The 19,829-nt window shown below is 44.2% G+C and overlaps 1 protein-coding gene across 4 annotated transcripts in view; it reads left to right on the top strand.

The window, feature by feature from the left end:
• The first annotated feature begins 2,002 nt into the window (after window positions 1–2,002).
• The window catches only part of TPST1 (tyrosylprotein sulfotransferase 1), a 269,597-nt gene continuing 251,770 nt past the window's right edge, over window positions 2,003–19,829 (top strand). The window contains exon 1 of one of the 4 annotated variants that reach the window (XM_075589915.1): window positions 2,003–2,242. The gene's annotated coding sequence lies outside the window, so the exon portion shown is untranslated. The remainder of the gene's footprint in view (window positions 2,243–19,829) is intronic. The other 3 variants (XM_075589911.1, XM_075589914.1, XM_075589913.1) reach the window with 3 other exon arrangements.

Here is a 19,829-nt window from a genome sequence, read left to right as displayed (position 1 = left end):
GGGTGACACACACAGAGGGTGGGTGATACACAGAGAGAGAGGCTGGGTGAGTGACTGGATGGTTGAGTGGTTTGCTGGGTGAGTGGCTGGGTGGGGCAGGGGTGACTGGGTGGGTGAGTGACTGACACTGACTGGGGGTGGGGGGTGACTGACACTGACTGGGGGTGGGGGGGTGACTGACACTGACTGGGGGTGGGGGGGTGACTGACACTGACAGGGGGTGGGGGGGTGACTGACACTGACTGGGGGTGGGGGGGTGACTGACACTGACTGGGGGTGGGGGGGTGACTGACACTGACTGGGGTTGGGGGGGTGACTGACACTGACTGGGGGTGGGGGGGTGACTGACACTGACTGGGGGTGGGGGGGGTGACTGACACTGACTGGGGGTGGGGGGGTGACTGACACTGACTGGGGGTGGGGGGGTGACTGACACTGACTTGGGGGTGGGGGGTGACTGACACTGACTGGGGGTGGGGGGTGACTGACACTGACTGGGGGTGGGGGGTGACTGACACTGACTGGGGGTGGGGGGTGACTGACACTGACTGGGGTTGGGGGGTGACTGACAGGGGGGGGGGGGGGTGACTGACCTCTGGTGTCACACACATACACATACTCCCATACACACATACATTCATTCACACACACACACATTCTCCCACACACACACACATACACATTCTCACACACACACAGGGGAGGAAAGGCCGCGACCAGCACCACGCAAATCCCCCACCCACCCGCGCCCATCTCCCGCTCGTGTGGGGGGCAGGCCGACATCCCCCCCCCCCCCAATCAGCAGGGTGGGTGGGAGTCACGTGGCGAGGTATCCCCCACTGGGCGCCCCAGGTGACAGTCAGCCCCGCCGTGGCCGCCACTGCCCTGCTACCCTCGCCGGCATGTCACAGTGCCTGGCCAAGCTGCAGGCTGCTTCTTCCCCCCAGCCCGCGGTGGCATGATGCTCGTGGCGGGGGGGGGGGGCCAGGCCGACATCCCCCCACCTCATGCGGCGGCTGCGCCATCATGAAGGTAGGGGACGCATGGGAGGCACGTGGTGAGGGCCGAGCCCCCCCCCCCCCGCAAGCCAACCGGGCTGCAGCAGCGGGGACCTCCCGCCCCTGACATCGATCGGTGGATCGAGGGGAAGGGGACAGGAGGAGGGGAAGGGGACAGGAGGAGGGGAAGGGGACAGGAGGAGGGGAAGGGGACAGGAGGAGGGGAAGGGGACAGGAGCAGGAAGAGGGGAAGGGAGCAGGAGGAGGGGACAGGAGCAGGGGACAGGAGGAGGGGAATGGGACAGGAGCAGGGGACAGGAGAGCTTCCGCGGTGGGGAGTAGGGAGCCATGTGGGGACCAGGGGGATCGCAGGGAAGGAGCAGAGGGGCCGCAGCGCCAATAGTTACTCGCCCAGGGGTTAAATCCACCCGCCCCGGGCGAGTAAATGTATACAATTGTCGAACACTGTATATATATATATATCAATTGTTTTTTTAAACTCTCCCATTTGGATTTGATCCTTTTTCTTCTTTGTAAATATGAATGTAGTTTTGTGAAATTAAACACAGTACCACTAGTTGAGTATAACACAATACAGTATATCATTTACAGTATACAGTACATTATATAATTCTACAGTGTGTTATGATCTAACTGTTATGACAGTAAATACATGGAGACTGGAACTAGGGCTGCTGCAGCCTCCCTGGGTTTGTACATTTTCACATCAGTATGTATGTTACTGATTTTGTATATACAGCAGCATCCCCAAACTAAGCATTGTTCCTGCACTACTGAGTGCATATGGAGTACAATAAAGTGCCAGTGTGTCATCATGACATGTACTGTACACTCAGGTGACACTTTGCAACTGAGACCTTTCCCCTGTCATCTGTAATCCTAAAACTTCTCACAGCAGCACCGCCCACTGCACGCGCTGCCAATCAGAGGCGGGGACACACTGCAGCCCACCGGCCCCTCCGACCAATGGCCGTGCAGCTGACATCCCCCTGTGCCTGGCAGCGCTGGGCAGTGTGAGCGCTGCGGGTCCCCGGGCGCATGGAGACTGTCAGCCCGTCAGTAGCAGCAGCAGCAGCAGCAGCAGCAGCAGCAGCAGCAGCAGCGGCGCACAGGCACACAGGCACACACTGACTGAGGACACACTGACTGGCACAGCAGCGCAGCGTGAGACACAGCATGCCGGGGAGGAGCGGGGGCAGCTGCACACAGGGGCTGGGAGGCAGGTAAGAGACACTCACCGAGGCACTAATGAAATACATACACAAATGAGACATTAATACCAGCTAGCGAAAGTGGTGCAGACTGACATATACCCTCGTGTATAGCTTGTTGTATGTACTGAATATACATGTATATTGTATATATATTCACAGCGATATCCAATTAGAACAAGAGGCAGAGAGACAGACCCCAGTGTGTAACATCAGAGGCAGACCCCAGTGTGTGACATCAGAGGCAGACCCCAGTGTGTGACATCAGAGGCAGACCCCCGTGTGTGACATCAGAGGCAGACCCCAGTGTGTGACATCAGAGGCAGACCCCAGTGTGTGACATCAGAGGCAGACCCCAGTGTGTGACATCAGAGGCAGACCCCAGTGTGTGACATCAGAGGCAGACCCCAGTGTGTGACATCAGAGGCAGACCCCAGTGTGTGACATCAGAGGCAGACCCCAGTGTGTGACATCAGAGGCAGACCCCAGTGTGTGACATCAGAGGCAGACCCCAGTGTGTGACATCAGAGGCAGACCCCAGTGTGTGACATCAGAGGCAGACCCCAGTGTGTGACATCAGAGGCAGACCCCGTGTCAGTGTAGTACAACAAAGAGACAGTCCCCGTGTCAGTGTAGTACAGCAAAGAGACAGTCCCCGTGTCAGTGTAGTACAGCAAAGAGACAGTCCCCGGGTCAGTGTGTGACAGCAGAGAGAGACACTCCCCAGCTCAGTGTGTGACAGCGGAGAGACAGTCCCCAGGTCAGTGTGTGACAGCAGAGAGAGAGTCCCCAGGTCAGTGTGTGACAGCAGAGAGACAGTCCCCAGGTCTGTGTGTGACAGCAGAGAGAGAGTCCCCAGGTCAGTGTGTGACAGCTGAGAGAGACAGTCCCCCGGGTCAGTGCGAGACAGCAGAAAGACAGTCCCCGGCATCAGTGGGAGACAGTCCCAGGCATCAGTGGGAGACAGTCCCAGGCATCAGTGGGAGACAGTCCCAGGCATCAGTGGGAGACAGTCCCCGGGTCAGCGTGATATAGCAGAGAGCCAGTCCCCGGGTCAGTGTGAGACAGTCCCTGGGTCAGTGTGAGACAGCAGAGAGCCAGTCCCCGGGTCAGTGCGAGACAGCAGAGAGACAGTCCCGGGGTCAGTGGGAGACAGCAGAGAGCCAGTCCCCGGGTCAGTGTGAGACAGTCCCATGGTCAGTGTGAGACAGTCCCGGGGTCAGTGTGAGACAGTCTCGGGTCAGTGTGAGACCGTCCCGGGGTCAGTGTGAGACCGTCCCCGGGTCAGTGTGAGACAGTCCCCGGGTCAGTGTGAGACAGTCCCCGGGTCAGTGTGAGACAGTCCCCGGGTCAGTGTGAGACAGTCCCCGGGTCAGTGTGAGACAGTCCCGGGGTCAGTGTGAGACAGTCCCGGGGTCAGTGTGAGACAGTCCCGGGGTCAGTGTGAGACAGTCCCGGGGTCAGTGTGAGACAGTCCCGGGGTCAGTGTGAGACAGTCCCCAGGTCAGTGTGAGACAGTCCCGGGGTCAGTGTGAGACAGTCCCCAGGTCAGTGTGAGACAGTCCCCGGGTCAGTGTGAGACAGCCCCAGATCTGAGCTGCTGTTCAGGATCAGGTGCTCAGGTCAGAGGATACGCAGCTGGTTTCTGCACACTCAGGGTTATCTGTACTCTGTGTCAGAAAAGGACAATTAGATGCCACTGTTCTCGCCCCCAGGTAGGTGTAATGGTTTTTAAGGTAAGGGGTTAATGTTAGGCTTTCCTGGTAGTGAAACTGTGATGGCTAATTGTCCTAGATTCCTGTGCACATCATTTGTAGCAGTAACCCAAACCAGCTGTAATTTGTCATTGCACCTACTGTGCCTGCCAGAGAGGTGTGTGTGTCACCCTCTTTCCCTCACCTCTCCCCCTAAAAAAAACAAACCTTGCTTGTACGATCAATTGTTAATGCAGCTTATCCTATCAGTTCATAAGTAATGTTCATTAACGTCCCAGTAAAATGTATGTTAAATGTGTTCCTTAATTTTTACATGTACAATTACGTTCACAGTTACTGTTATTTGAGCTATAGCATTGCATCTGTACATCTTTCAGTGTGTCAGACATGATGCAAAGTCCTTCACTGGCAATACGATAGAGTTACTTCAGATAATGTATTCAGATGGAGGATCCTCTAGTCTAGGTTGTCTGGGGGACTATGACAAAGAAACACTGAGCTAGGGGAAAGGTACAGCAGGGAGAGATCAGTGTTATTACATGAGCAGGCAGGGACTTGGAGGACCTGTGATGTGGGCACTTTCAATGTGCCATCCATCCAAGGGTGTCATACACCACTCTGTGCAACTCTGTCCCCGAATCTGCCCTCCCCAGCTAAAAAAAAAAGCAAAGCACAGCATTGGAGTCTATGCATCAAGGCAATTTTGGTGCAAAACAGGGAATTTTCATCCTGCCCATTGTATCAAATCGTTTTGATCTGATATTGTCCCGTCTGCCCTAGCTTGCACCTTGGGGAATATCAGTTGAAGGATTGGGGAGGAAGTTACATGCTCATGACTCAATAAGACGTATCACATTCTGCTTCTCTGTGCGCCATTCTTTTCCCCCTTTGTTTGCACAGACCTCCACCCCCCCCCCCCACATCTCCATATCTGAAGATGTGTACGTCTAAAATGATGCATCATTTGTAAGAAACTGTTCTCACAGCTACAGCTCTGCTCCAAAAACAGAGTAATGAGTCTAAATACATTTTTTCTCTGCCTTGATACATACTGTAGTCCAGGGGTGGGCAACTCCAATCCTCAAGGGCTACCAAAAGGTCAGGTTTAAGGATAACCCGGCTTCAGCACAGGTGGCTCAGTTGAAGATTGAGCCACCGGTGCTGAAGCAGGGATATACTGAAAACCTGACCTGTTGGTATCTTTTGAGGACTTGGGTTCCCCACCCCTGATGTAGAATCTTTTGGGTTGTATGTATCAGAAGTGGTGCATTTCTGAGGCATAAAAACCAGCACCAGATATATCAATGAAAAAATCCTATTAAGATCAATATGATAATTTTTTCCCTTTCATAGATCTTGTGCGATTTTTCTGCGATAGAATGACACAACTTTTGCCTTGATACGTACACACAGCTCTCTGCTTTTGGGTTGCGTTGTATTATAGCACGATGTTCACCACTGCCTTGTGCTTTATTTCTGTGCTCCTCTCTTTCCTTTCCTACCATTCCCACGCCAATCCTTTTTGAAATGTCATTTCGCTCCTATCTTTAATTTTGTTTATTCAAAAAAATTTTTTTTTTTTTATTACAAGAAAAAAAGCCAAAAATAATACCAAAGCACTGACGGGTCTATGTTAAATGTCCTAAGCAAACTGTTACGTTTACATTTTTGTTTTTGTGCTCAAGTGATTTCTTCACTGGCAAAATATAGCGCAGTCCATTATTCTGCTAGCTATGATTTTGTTTTTATATTATTATATGTCTTGTTCGTTAGATGAAAAAATTCAGTGTTCACAAATAAACTCAGCTTTTTTTCTTCATCCTGATCATGTATGTTATAGTGGAAACCTCCAATATCTTTCTTTGTGGTGGAGATGTTACTATAAAAAAATCTACATTAAACGTAAATAAATCACAGTCCTTCATGTAACATGTTTTATAACCCAGCCAGATCACGGCCACCTTGGAATTGTTGCTGTGTGCTCTTGTGTTCGCAGTCAGTTGTGAGACCCTAAAGAAGAATCAGTAGATATTGTGTTGTTTTGGCAATTGTTATTGAGCTTCTCACAGTTAATTTGACATACCTTAAGCAAACAGAGCTGTTCCACAAATCAAGATATGTAACAGATGTTCTACATTATAAGAGAAGGTGTTACATGACCGATTGCTTTCTTTATTCGAAAGCCTATAAGTGTTATAAAGTGGATCTGCAGCACTGCTACTTTTGTGCCCCCCTTCCCCCCCCTCTGGGTCTGTGATATTCCAAAGATCCCGGCACACTGTGGGGTCTGTGTGTTTTATCTGATGTGTTCAAATAAGAATGGAAAATCCAGGGCACTTCGGATTTGATACATGAATTTATTCTGTCAAAAGGCACGACGTTTCGAACTTCACAGAGTTCTTTATCTAGTGACTGGCATAAAAAAGTGGCAAACAAACCAATTTATATAGTGTCCCACAAGCATGTGCTGAAAACTAAACACTCCCCTCTGTTACCCCATGTGAGTCCAATTAGTTCCTGATTTCTCTTCCGCATTCCAATAAATGTCTGTTAGTCCAGTCCGGTGACGTCATCACGACTGTTTGCGCTCCCTTTGTGGAACCTCATTGGTTCCTAGTAACCGCGTCTCCTGATTGGCGCCGTCATTGGCGGTCTGCTTCCATTGTAACACCGTCGGCAGCGTCGCTGGCCTGCTTGGTTCCGTGATCTCGCAAGAGTATTATTGTGGTGACGTCATCACTGTGGTTGTACTCCAGTCCTTTTCCAATTGGCAGCGAAACCATCCATCTATGTGCATGTGCAGATGATGCGTCTGAATGTGCATCCATCCTGGTTCCGTCATGGGGATCAAGGGGGAGGGATAGTGTCACTGCTTGTTGGAATGTTGTCAGCTCCATATGTGGATGAGATACAATGAATCAATAAAAGGTCCCACATTACGCTACTAACACCTCTCTATAGTGTTGCTAACACCTCCATAAAGTGTAAACTGATTGCAGTGATAAATCAAGCTAAAATTAATAATTAAAATCAAAATCAAAACACTATTGCGTCTAAGATTGGAATAGTACTTTTAAGCTAACTATGGTACAAACCTCTCAAGGGAAAAAGTAAGAGAGCTAAGCGGGAACCAGCAGCAGCATATAGGTAACCTGTAAATCAAGATAGAATCAGTGTTTTAATGTTACATTCACCTAGTGTCCAAAAGACTACTGAGAGATAGAAAATGTCTTTCCTCCTTGGCATTGTGTTAACACACACCTGAATGCTCCAGACCAGCAAACTGCAAAAACTTCAGCTTTTATAGAGGTGGTCACACTTGCTGATGATCGATTAATCAAGGGCATTTGATTAGCGGCACCTGTCTGCTACTTAGCATCTTAATTCCTATGGAAGCAGTAAGGGTGTACTTAGTTTTTCACACATGGCTTCTCCATTTTGGCTTTATTTTTGTTAAATAAATCATGACACGGTGTAATATGTCATGTGTTGTTGTTCATCTGAGGTTGTATTTACCTAATTTTAAGACCTGCTAAGGAACAGATGATTGTTATTATGTCCTGATATGTAAAACCATAGAATTCAAAGAGGGTGTACTTTCTTTTTCACACAACTGTATCTAATGACACAATCTGTACCACTGATATTTTTCATTTTTTTTGCATGTAGAAACTGTAAGGTCTCACAGTGTATGACTTCATCTGTCACAGCAGTGACAGTAACCATTGACGTTTCCAATCTCTAGTATGGGAAGAAATGGGCACTGGATGCTTCCGTGCTGTCCAGCTACTGAGGAACTCTGACTTCGCTGTAACGTACTGCGGAAGATGTACTTTTTATTTATACCAACGCATTCCACTGACATTTCTTGAAACTGAGCCAAATTTTGCATTTGGCAATATACATATGTAGCCCCTTTCCCTATGCCTAAGGGAAGCTACGTGTGCTGCTGTACCTGTTGCTCACAGAATGCCTAAGCCTCCACCTCTGGGAGCCGGGGGTGAGCTCTTTCGCCTTGCGTGCAGTGCCTCCACCTATGAGGGATTCCAGCGTTGGCGGGATAACCCCTCACAGGAACCAATACACAGTAATGAGTAAAACACCACACAAGGTATATAACAAATGTTTACTGAACACACATATACTAACATATAATACTACAACAACTGTACCCACAATATAATCCAATCACTCAACACGTGGTGGTTCCCCCAAAGTACTGAGGGCGCCGGGCACCAATAACCCCTGGGGTCCTTCCCAGCAAGACCCACCCAAGTGTGAGGTAGCGCTACCCACTGTGGATGTAGGTGTATGTTGGGTACCTGCCTGCGTACTCCAGTACCCGGGTGCTGCTTGGCGTAGTGAATTGAAGCATGTCCCACGCAGCGGGGTCTCCAACACACATCCTCTCTCTCCTAAGGGTCCTGATCCTCCACGCACTGTGAGCTCCAGTTGGAGGGTCTCACACAATGTCTGTATTTCCTGTGACTTGGTCCCAGGCCGCAGGGCACCGCGTGGCCATCCGGTCACCGTTACAACAGTACTACTATAGTAGTAAGGGGAGCGTTCCTATCTGGAGCCTTCCCTGCAACACTCCGGTGGGGTGACTCAGGACCTAGCTGGGGCCTAAGGGGCAAGCCTAGGCCTAGTCCAGGGAAGCACTGCTCCCTGGACACTACCTGCTATCTTGCCGCCCTCCGTCCGACTGACTTGCAGGGTTTTTGCATGCCAAAGATTCTGGGACATGTAGTCCCGCTATAGTGTATGCGGAGCCAAATCTAAAATGGCTGCCGCACTACCTGATGCGCATGCGCCGCCTCGCCGTACTGCGCATGCGCACCTAATCAAGATGGCTGTCCCCACACTCCAGATACAGCGCGGAGCTCCGGCAGGCATTCCAGCAGTTTCCCTCCCCCCCCTCACCAGAGGTAAGAGGGGGGGCTCTGCTTCACATATTACAGAGTGTATATTAATACATATTCTGAATTTCAAATAATTCTCCTTTTCTACTGCCCTCGACATTACCCTTCTTTCTGTTCTGTGTTGAAAAACCGTATTGTAGGGATGTTTTGCTTCACTGCTATAATGCAACACAACCTCGTCTTCATCCTAAAGCCAACATATTGGTCCTCAGAGATAAACGTGTGGGGCCCCTTCAGTCACAAATAGTGTAAAATTGTAACTTTTAATAGTTTACTTTTTTGGTACTAAAATGTTCATGTTGCTACACTCTTGCAATCTGATTGTTCCTGCCTTTTGAAGTACAGCAGCAATGCGTGTAAAACCGTTTGCACAGTTTGGTACATCTGGCCATTAATGTTTTAAAGCTCTCTGTAAAATTCAGATGTATAAGTCTATGGCCCATAGGGTTAAATTAATGAAATGACGACAATTTTTTAAAATGTTGTTATCAGTGTTTAGTGTAAATTTCTTTTATCAACCTATTCACTAGAGCTATTTCACCAGTGGTAAAGCAGTGCTCAGAGACTTTTTCACCCAGCAATATATTAAGCGTGACGTATGCAAATGAGTAACAAATGTTACATCATTTATTCATGTAACTCTGATATACCTGGCTACTTGGATATCTGACATTGGGCTACCGCCAGAAAATATTGTTTATTTTTATCATCAACCACAGGCGGTTCTATCTTGCCTATGTAGATAATGGCCACTACATCAATTGGCAAGATCATTTAACCCAACCAGGAATAAATTATAAAAAAACTTAAACCTTTAACAATGATTTAACATTAACCACTTAGTAGTCACTAAGGTCTGCTAAAGACGTAATACCGTATATTCTTAACACTACATTAAGAATATATTAATAGATAACTAACCCCTATGGCAAACAATGAGTTAACCCAAAACTCCCTCCAGGGGGCCCAACCACCATCCCTGGTCACCTAGAGCTGTGGTGCTCACCTCCCAGTCCTCAAGACGCTCCCTCCTCCCCCCAGGTCCGGTTTTAAGGTTATCCCAGCTTCAGCACAGGTGGCTCAATCAGTGGCTTAGTCGAAGACTGCACCACCTGTGCTGAAGCTGGGATATCCTTAAAACCGGACCTGTTGGAGGGTCTTGATGACTGGAATTGCTCTCCACTGACCTACCACATCATCTAGCGGCAGCCTCACTGCCTCAAAGCCACCTCAACGCACTCAACAACCCCATATCTGTATGAATAACTTACAGCCTTGTTATCCAAAGTTGACTAATAGAGCGGTAAGCTATTGCAGAAACAAAAAAGGCGGTGAAACTTTTTTGTTTTTGTCACACAAATTATATTTGTGATGGTGATGTGTTTAATTAAAAATCAAAACACAATTTCAGTGACAAAACACAAAGAAGTGTGACTAAGAACGCACGTGCACGGCACTAATATATTTATACTAACTGCGAATTCCGCGCGTGAGACTGTGTGTGTGTGTGTGTGTGTGTGTGTGTGTGTGTGACTGACTGTGTGTGTGTCAGCACCTGGATCTCGGGGGACGCATCTCTCTCGCTCTCTCCCTGTTCGGTGTTCCCGGCTCCTCTCCTCCCCCTCGGTCAGTGGCCCGCAGCCCATAGTGAGCATGCGCGACGGACGCATGCCCATTAGCAGCGTGACATCACTTTTGTTACGGTTTTTCATTACAAGGCAATGCATTTTTTCCCATGAAAACCCTGTAGGCGCCACCAAAGAAGTTTCACTTCAAAAATAAAACATGAAATAAAAATTTGCAAAATATACATTACGATATACATCAAGTGGTCATTAACTCTCTAAATGCCAATGAGACTTCCTAGGCCCTCTCAAGGATAGACTCATTGGCACGCAAGAATGAATTAAAAATGATAACGTACCCCAGTCGCATTGAGGTCCTCCTACAACATCTTCAAGGTCAAAGACCACTGGAACTACTCCAATTTTGTAATACAATGGGCTGATGTCCAGCCATTAAAAAAAAAATCCAGTAATTTAGAAACAAAAATTCTTTTTTTGCCACTTTACGGCCCATAGAATTAGAAAAAGGGAAACAAAACACGGCTCTAAAAATAAACTGTGTGGCCTCAAATGTTGCCTAATTCAGTGTTTAATTCCTCAGTGGCTTGAAGTGACCTCTACATTCTTATTTTCTTCAAAATCTGTGTTTTATATTTTTTCTTCTTAATGGCAGCCATCTTAAAGCTTCCTCTCCCCGTTAACGACTGAGGTGGTATTGGAAGGCAGTGTTTTTTTTTTATTTTTAAGGGGCCTGTACCACGTGTTATTTGGTCAAATGGCAAAGCAACTAATCATAGATTGCAAGGGACTTTTTTTGTCCCATGTAACATTATTAGTTGAAATCATGTGTTACATTGAACAAACATACTGTAGTAGTTTAAGCAAGCCACGCACACCCATACCACCTCCAGAAGTCGGCGGGAGAAAGTTCATACCTACTCCTGTAGGAGCCCAAACCCTATGCAGATAATTCTTAATTAAGACAGCTCTGGATACACAGGTAACAACATTGACGGTATAATAGCACGGGATTCATTATGCACCTCTAGAATGGCACATAGCACCAGATGGGTTATTTCACAAATGTAAAGCAAATTAGCGCAACATCAATTTTCTTCAGAACGGGTTTAAAGAATGACACGATCGAGTGTGAATTGAAATACAATATCAAAGATATACCACTATGTACTGTAATTCGAACTAGCAGAGACTGAGGCTTTGAAATTGATGGAGGCTTAAATGAAGTATTCCTGGCAGAGAAGTGGGAAAAATATTTCATAAAGTATAGGCTGTGGGATTACAATGATTTTGAATATTGTGCTACTACTGTAGGTCCGGACTTTAGTGTTATTTTGCTGTGAAGATGTTGGTACTGCACATCTCATGACTACGTTTACAAGAGCAATCTCCGCTTAAATGTGGATGCTTTTTTTAAGTGTCCAAACCATGGGATTCCAAGAGATGAATTGCAGTGTACCGACCATATGGACCATCTGGAATCAGAGATATCTACAGTTAAAAGTAAAATCTATATAGCTGTTTGAGTCACTCAAGAAGAAGCAACAAGGTTATTGCCTGTCATCTCATGCGCTTCCGGTTTCGTGTGTTCTCCCAACTCTGGTCCTCGGGCAACCCTACGCGTTTCGAAGGTGTTCCTCCATCATCAGGGGTAAGTATGGTATGTCCGTGTTTTACCTCATATTATATCCCTCTCTAGCGCTGCTATGCAATTAACTTTAATCAGAACAATATACATGCAGGAATACAGGATCGGGTCATTGAAAATACATAATATTTCACATACAATACTATAAAAAAAAAATTGAAATTCTTTAAACAATTTTATATATATATTATTTGTCATTTTAACTCTATGCCCAGGACATACTTGAAAATGAGCGGTAACTCTCAATGTATTACTTCCTGGTAAAACATTTTTATAAATAAATATAATATCCTGTAAGAAATGGGCTGGCACTTAATTCAATTATAAAGAAATGATTGAAATTCAACATGAAGATCATAATAGACTAGATTTCTATCTTGAAGATTCTTATTGGGAGACTTATTTAATAGGTATTTGCTCCAATATCCAGACCTCATAAATCCGAACATAACTAAAAAAGTTTGGAGTATATGGTCTGGCAACTGAAGAACAAAATACTTGATGCATAGAATCTTGCAATGCACCAATATAATGATAATTGGAAATTTGATAATTATGTGAGAAAACAGCTCAGGTCAATGTTTATATTCAATCCTCTTGAAATAAGTGTCTTTAGTTTATGGATCCACATTGTTTCCCTTTGTGAAATCTTTTGGACCAGATCACCTCCCCTTTTGTCTAACTCAATTTTTTCTATCCCAATGAATCTGAGACCTTCTGGATTGCATGAATGATATTTTTTTTAAATTACTCGAAACACTACTGTGTGTGTTTTGAGGCCCTTTTTGATATTCAGATAATGCTCTCCGAGTCTTTGTGCGACCAACTTTTTGTTGGTTGCACGGACATGTTAAAAGGTATATTATTCCTTTACTTTCACAGTTAATAAACTTTTTTACTTTGAAACTTTTTCCAGTCTGTTTGGAAGAGAACTCTTTTCCTACCAATCCATACTTGCAGTATTTACATTTGCCACACTTGAAAAAAACCGTGGGCAAAAGTTTATTTAACCAGCTACCCTCATTTAATTTCCCCTTGGGGGATACTTGGTGCAATTCTCTTTTTTATATTGTCTGCTTTTGTGTATATTATCTTTGGTCTGTACATTAAACATTGTTTTAAAAGGGGGTCTTCTTGAAGAGTGTATAGTAATGATGTTTTTTTTTAGAATTGTTTCTATCTTTCTATGTTCTGAATTAAATGGTGTTATAAACATTACAGCATTCTCATTGAACTTATTATTTCTTTCTTTTTTGGATTCAATTAATTTTTCTCTATCCCTATTGAATGCTTGAAGTTTAGATTCCTGTATCATTGCATCTTTATATTTTCTTTCTGGAAACCTTTTTGTCAGTACTTTTGATTGTTCTAGAAAAGTACTGCTATCTGAACAGTTTCTTCTAATTCGTTTAAATTCACCCTTTGGGATATTGTTTAACCATCGCGTATGGTGATTACTGGATGAAAGGATATAACTGTTACAGTCTACAGGTTTATAGTAAGTTTTTGTTTTAATTTGTTCGTTATCAATATAGATGCAAAGATCTAGGAATTCAACTTCTATAGAGCTGAATTTTGTGGTGAATTTTAGATTTAAATCATTGATTGATTCCCATAAAATTCAAATAAACTATAACACCCTCCCCGCCAAATAAGAATAATGTAATTTAAGAACCTTTTTCAGAGGACCAGGTTTGCGCCAAGCACACCACCTGCTTATATGGTATCCTCCTCACACTTACGCATGAACAGGTTAGGGTAGCTAGGCGCAAACCTAGGTCCCATTGCTGTTCCGCATAACTGTAAATAATACTGGTCATTGAAAATGAAATAATTATGATTAAGTATGTAGGAAAAAAGAATGGTGTAAATAGCGCTAACAATAAAAGTGAAGTGAATAATACACAATATAAACACAATGTGATACGTGACTAAATATAGGACGGCTGCCAGGAAAAAACCTAACCCAAACACAGTTAGTAAAAACACAGAGATAACAATACAGACCGGCGCCTCAAATGTCCAAAACGATGTTAAGTCCAAAGAATTACTGCAGTGTCCAATGACGGTGATCCGGTGGTTAGACAGCAGACTCCACAGCAGCAATCGTGGTATTATGCAGGGAAGATAAAGAGAGAAATCATAGCGTGACACTGCATATGAAAAACATATAACTCACACATACAAGACTTACACCACTAACAACACTGACAGAAAGGCTGACAATAAAACAGAGATATTTATTAGAACAATAACTAAAAAGGATAATGAACTCAGGAGCAGGTCTAGGATCCGGTATGTTAAAACCGGAATCCTACTTACAGCAATTCCGAAATGTTCAAGCAGTTTGATCAAGAGGTGCAGTCCGGTTTCAGCTTTGCTCAGGCGCGTGTTGCTTCTGCAATGGCCGCCGGCGCTTTCTCTGCTCACTCTTGGGCTTGGCGTCCCTGCAGGCCAACCCTCGTGAGATTTTTCGTCTGCGCTGACGTCACTCGTCACTTAGGGGTCCCCTGAAGAAGTGTGCACGCGCACGAAACGCGTTGGGTGTTTTAGAGATCATTTGGAGAGTGAACACTGAAAGGAGCAGACCCCAGCATCCATTCCCAGTTCTAGTGGACAGCAGAGACGTGCAGCGAGGAGCAAGCGGCGGCGAACAGCTCCACCCAGCGAGTGACGTCAGCGCAGACGAAAAATCTTGCGAGGGTTGGCCTGCAGGGACGCCAAGCCCGAGAGTGAGCAGAGAAAGCGCCGGCGGCCATTGCAGAAGCAACACGCGCCTGAGCAAAGCTGAAACCGGACTGCACCTCTTGATCAAACTGCTTGAACATTTCGGAATTGCAGTAAGTAGGATTCCGGTTTTAACATACCGGATCCTAGACCTGCTCCTGAGTTCATTATCCTTTTTAGTTATTGTTCTAATAAATATCTCTGTTTTATTGTCAGCCTTTCTGTCAGTGTTGTTAGTGGTGTAAGTCTTGTATGTGTGAGTTATATGTTTTTCATATGCAGTGTCACGCTATGATTTCTCTCTTTATCTTCCCTGCATAATACCACGATTGCTGCTGTGGAGTCTGCTGTCTAACCACCGGATCACCGTCATTGGACACTGCAATAATTCTTTGGACTTAACATCGTTTTGGACATTTGAGGCGCCGGTCTGTATTGTTATCTCTGATTAAGTATGTAGGTTATACTGTCCAAAATGAATTTGTTCTGATCTTTATGTAAAGTGGTGTATAAATCCCAAAAATATTTTATGGCTTCATATCCTTTTTTATGCTCGATATTTGTATATAGTGACATGACGTCACACGCCACTAATATGTCATTTTCTTTCTATTTTATTGTTTTGTGAATATTGATAACATGCACTATCTTTTATATGTGATCTTTTTAGCATATCTCTAGGAATCTTCCCTTGATCTATATTCTCTCTGCTCCCTGTCTCTTTCCTTACTACGATCTTAGTATTTAACTTTTGTTCCATTTCTTTTATAGAAGGACCTCCTATCTGGTACTTTCTGCCAGTCCTGTTTTCTTTCCATAGATCTCTGCCTTTTAAAACTGTCTTTGTGGTTTTCTGTTCTGAAATCAGTATTTTCTTTTTCTCTAAAGGGGTTTTCTTGCCATTTTTTATTTGTTTTAGATACATCCCTTTTCATTTTCTCTGATTTCTTTATATTTCTATAGTTATCTGATTCATAATCTTGTTTATCCCTTTTATATTTACTTTGTTTTATTTCAATCACTTCTTTTTTAATGTTATCTAATTTTTTCTGTAAGATTAATTTCCAACTGTTGTACTTTGTTGGTATACAGTATGTATTCCATCTTTTCCATTTTATTTTTAATTTCTTCAATTTCTGCATCTATCCTGTTTAGTGATTGTCGTCTATGGGAAATTAAAAGATTCATTATTTGAAATGAAAAATGATCAAGGATGCGATTCCATTTACTGATGAATATATCGTTGTTCAAATCAAAAGTTGGAGCTTTAAAAATACGTAGCCCTCTTGGGATACACTCACTGCACATGTACTGCTCTAAGATAGTCATGTCCCACCATTGCTGTAACGTTTATACCACAATTTAATTCAGACCATAGGACCAGAGTTAGGAGAACACAAGAAACCGAAAGTGACGGAGAACACCGGCTGGAACGGCGGTGGGAGTCACAGGAACCGGAGCAGAAATTGAATGTTTTTCAGCTGGTCTTTCATGCTTGTTACACTGTCTATATGTGTGTGTATCCTGAGTATATTATATAAAGTTGGACTTTTAACAAAAGAGGCTTCTGAATCCTTCCCTACCATGGTGAAAGTAGAGAAACTAAAGAAACCTTTAAGTGCCTGAACGCGGGCACTTGCATGTAAGTGGATATCTCACTGTTTGCGTTTATACATCTCCATTTGTTAACGTGCTTCACTATTGTGTTTTTTCTTTTCTTCTTTATCTTCCCAATTTTATGAGGAGCGCTGATTTTCTCTGAAAGTACATCTTCAATGAAACAGTTTTCTCCTTCAAGCTGCACCAAAACTACATCCACTATTTAAGGCTGCGTTTAAGGTGCCGGCGACGCGACTGTCGCGTCAAAACAAATGCGTTGTCGGCGCTTATAGGGCACACGACGGCGACAGAGCGATAGTGCTACCAAAAATCTGGTAATCACTGATATTTGATTTTTGCCGGTCTCCCCTTGCGGCCAATCAGGAGCTTCTCCGTGCCTCTGCCCTCCCCCTTTTGTGAAGTCACTGGCCTTGTAGCCAGCGACATCGCCTAAACTTAAAATATAACTTTCGCACTGGCGACGGTGACGTCATCGATCGCGTCGCCAGCACTATAAGCGCTGCCTAAGTTTAGACAGCAATAGAAGTTTGAGCGCTTCCTTTATTTCCTGTATATATAATGAGATATATAAAACTGTGTGTCTGTGTGTCACTTTTTCCTTGTTATATGTTGCAGGTCTTAGTTGGTGTAAACTCCTCTGACTAATCTGTGTTAAACGTAAGATCCTTGTTTGACAAGTGAATTACAATTAGCGCAAACACAGAACTACAATGTGCTCCTGTTTGTCAAGTTATACTTTACATTATCCTGATGCATGACCCACAGAGTATATGTCTATATATATATTTTTTTCTTTGCTACAGTTGCATTTGTTTTGTTTTTGCTTTAATGAAGACATGAAAATTATCACTGAATAGATGTTATTACCTTTTTTTTTTTTTTTTTTTATAAATATTTCTGTTTTTGCCATTTAAATGTAATTATAAAACGTTTAACTGGTACAGTCTGTCCCAGAAACTATTTTGATCAACTTTGAGAAGAAAAGTACTTGTTAAAATACTTCTCAACCTGTCTTTGTTTAATTTCTCCTGAGAACTTATACAATACACACAGGTTTAAAACCATTACTGCCTAAACAGGACATGGCAGTCATAATTTACTGTGCCCAAACAATGAAAAAATTAAATGCACATAAATCTACAGTATGTAGAGCTATATATTAGTCACGTGTATTACTACTGTGAAGCGCTATGTACATTAATGGCACTATATAAAGACATGCATTCATATAGTAGTACTGTAATAAGAAAAACAAAGATGTATTACTGTACAGTGCCTAAAAAAAAGTTTATTAAAAGGTGACATTAGCTATTTTGTTTTTTAAATAATGCACCAGAAATGTTACATTTAATTTAAAAAAAATTTGGAATTATTTTTTGTGAAGCATTTGGTATATTACATCACACATTTCCCTGTGGTATGTTACAGCCTTCCTCAGTAGTGAATGGGTTAGCAAGGTTTCATGCTTGTTAGAGAAGCACAAAATACCACAAGCCAGTGTAGAGGTAAGATACCTGTCCAGTTTCCACTTATAGTTATTGTTAAATGTGACCAGTGCTTATTTTCTTGAAAGTATCGAATTTCCTAACCCTACCAGATCTGGTCGTGTAACCCAGGGGAGATCACATGTGACCCGCAGCGTAATTTGACACGTGTCACGTCACATTGCCCCGTGGCATAATTTGACGCTGTGTTGCCATGGACACGAGTGATGTTGGCAGAGTCAAAGTACAGTAAGTATAGCGTTGCAGAGGCCTCACGCGATCCCCCGGCATTTCATTTAAATGCCTCGGGGAAGAGCGCGGGGCCTCTGCAACCGCCCGCGCCCCCCCAGTAAGATCTCCCGCCCCTCTGGGGGGGCGTGCCCCCCACTTTTGCGCACCGCTGGTGTAACCCACACCAGTGCAATATTTCTGAATAATTGAATCTAGCCAGTGATTCCTTTAAATTGTATGTATGCGTCCTAATGGGGTAAGGACAGTACAAATGCCATGAAAAAATAAGAACGTGTGCTAGTCATGGAAACATCTGTAATACCTCACCATGAAGAAATGATCCACTTCCAGTATAAAATAGTAAACAATCCAGGCTGACAATAGATGCAAAGCAATACTAAGTCATTTATTGTGCCATGATGCCATCGTTTCAGCCTTGTTGAAGGCCCATCGAGCTGAAACGTTGGCATTATAACATGGTACAGTATATAGCATAATATTGCCTTGCATGTATTTTGAAACATTTTCACATGGGACATTTCAAAGAGTCTGGGTTTCCTGTCAGTTTGTCCCGGGGCTTGTTTTTTTTGTGCCCTACATTCTCGGAGTGTGCTATGTGACTAATAAATAAACGAACTGTAAGAGATGTGTGCAGAGGTTAATATAATGGAGACCGATTAGGGTGAAATTATATCTTGACTTTATTGAGGCTGTTCCTTTATCCAGGCAAAACATACAAAAACAACAAAATAACACCCCTATCCCTTTAATGGTGGGCCCCGTTAATGGCAGCTCTGGGCACCCGCTGCTTCTAGAAATACTTGCCTCAATCGAACATGACGGCAGCAACCCCGGCTGGGCACGCAATATTTAAGTAATAATCCCAGAAGAACAGGGCATTATTGGCCAGTAATGCCCTGTTCTGAGAGGATTATTACTATTATAGGCTAAATGTAGATTTTTTTTCATAAATAATAGACACTTTTGTATAGTGTTATAGATTTATTTATTAAACTAAAATGGTAAATATATGAAACCACCTATATATACTCTTACACTGCAGATATCTATATCCACACACTGCCACCCCCTCTGTGTACACCACACACAACAGCTCTACACACACAGCAGCTCAACACACAACACAGCCCATCTACACACACACAAACTGCTGCAACACACACACACACACACACACACACACACACACACACACACACACACACACACACACACACACACACACACACACACACACACACACACACACACACACACACACACACACACACACACACACAGCACCTCTACACACACAGCAGCTCTACACACACAAGCACACCACACACACACAACACGACGCCCCTACACACAACACAGCAGCTCTACACACACACACACACACACACAAAACACAGCAGCTCTACACGCACACACACACACAACACAGCAGCTCTACACACACACACACACACACCACAGCAGCTCTATACACACACACAGCAGCTTTACACACACACACACACAAACCACAGCAGCTTTACACACACAAGCCACAGCAGCTCTACACATACACACACAGCACAGCAGCTTTACACACACACACACACACACACACACACACACACACACACACACACACACACACACACACACACACACACACACA

Source organism: Ascaphus truei, chromosome 3 (assembly GCF_040206685.1).
Source record: "Ascaphus truei isolate aAscTru1 chromosome 3, aAscTru1.hap1, whole genome shotgun sequence".
Lineage (NCBI taxonomy): Eukaryota > Metazoa > Chordata > Amphibia > Anura > Ascaphidae > Ascaphus > Ascaphus truei.
This window is presented reverse-complemented; position numbering and strand designations above follow the sequence as displayed.